Source organism: Arachis ipaensis, chromosome B02, assembly GCF_000816755.2.
Source record: "Arachis ipaensis cultivar K30076 chromosome B02, Araip1.1, whole genome shotgun sequence".
NCBI classification, from domain to species: Eukaryota; Viridiplantae; Streptophyta; class Magnoliopsida; order Fabales; family Fabaceae; genus Arachis; species Arachis ipaensis.
In genome coordinates this window covers 7,721,228-7,722,439 of record NC_029786.2, presented here as the reverse complement: position 1 = coordinate 7,722,439, position 1,212 = coordinate 7,721,228, and the positions used below count along the sequence as shown (strand labels likewise).

At 26.5% G+C, this 1,212-nt stretch overlaps 1 protein-coding gene across 1 annotated transcript in view; it reads right to left on the bottom strand.

Annotated features, from left to right (window-relative positions):
• LOC107624759 (pectinesterase) overlaps window positions 1-1,212 on the bottom strand; it is a 6,416-nt gene that overhangs the window by 3,035 nt on the left and 2,169 nt on the right. The gene's annotated exons all lie outside the window — the stretch shown is intronic.

The following is a 1,212-nucleotide window of genomic DNA, read 5'->3' as shown; positions in this document are numbered from 1 at the left end:
GAAAGAGAACAAAAGTACTATTTATATATTTCTTCTTTATGTGCATGAATTCATTAAGAGATGAAGAAAAAAGACTAGTAAATAGTGATGTATAAATAATAATATTTTTGAATTTACATAATATTTCTTTTTTTTAGCATGATAAGATATATGTTTGATCTTCTTTATTGTATTTCAAACATAAAAACGTGTATGAAATATTTCGAAGAAAAGTCCTGAACATGCAACATTAATTTTATCTTTCTAAAAGGACACTATTAAACTTTAATTTATCCATAGCAGAAAAGCTAGTGTGTGAAAAGTTAATATATTTGACAAAAAGATATAACTATGATCAAAAGTCAAAATTGAAGAACCCATGTGCATGCTAACCCGCCCCCTTATTTTATTGAAAATGATAGCTTTTATTGAAAAAAAAGGATAATTATACTAATTATGATGAAAAATAGGGTTATGACATATAACACTGTACTAACACTTAACATATTATATGCTGTGGCCCAAAAATTTTTTTGTTGTGTTACAGCTAAGCCTCCATCCCCGAAATTAAAGGCATTAATGTGTATATATATAGATATATATTTATTTATAACACATGATAGCAAGCACTAACCAATGATATGATGGTGAGTGTTGCTCTAACCATGCATATATTTATAGGCCATCCATGTTAAGTATCTGATCCCTTAAATTAAGCTATTGATTATATACACTTGAACCTTTTTCAATTATTGGGTGGAGTTAGAGTGAAGGAAAACATGTCAGCTTTTCAATCTTTTCCACTCTTTGAGGAAGATAGACACATACCAATATTGGTAAATATAAAAGAATTAGGAACTCTTTGCAAATTAAAGCTATTGTTTATCTAGAGTCCTTTTTGGTATTTTGTTGGAAATTCCTAAGACATCCAATACTAGAAGAGTAGAAGGATCTACATAATGTATTGGTGCAAATTAAAGAACAAGTTGCATATGACATACACTTTATGGTGCAACTATCACTTTATCTATTAATTATTAATTAATTACGTTATAAATGTGCTAAACAAAAAATTATTTATGTTTAAAGAAGTTTGTATAATTATTTAGCCATTACATTACTATTATTTATATTATGAACTTCATTCATTTATTTATTTTTCTCTTCATTTAAACTTAATTGGTGTCCAAATGAATATTTAACTTTAATATATACAAAATATCTAGCATTTTG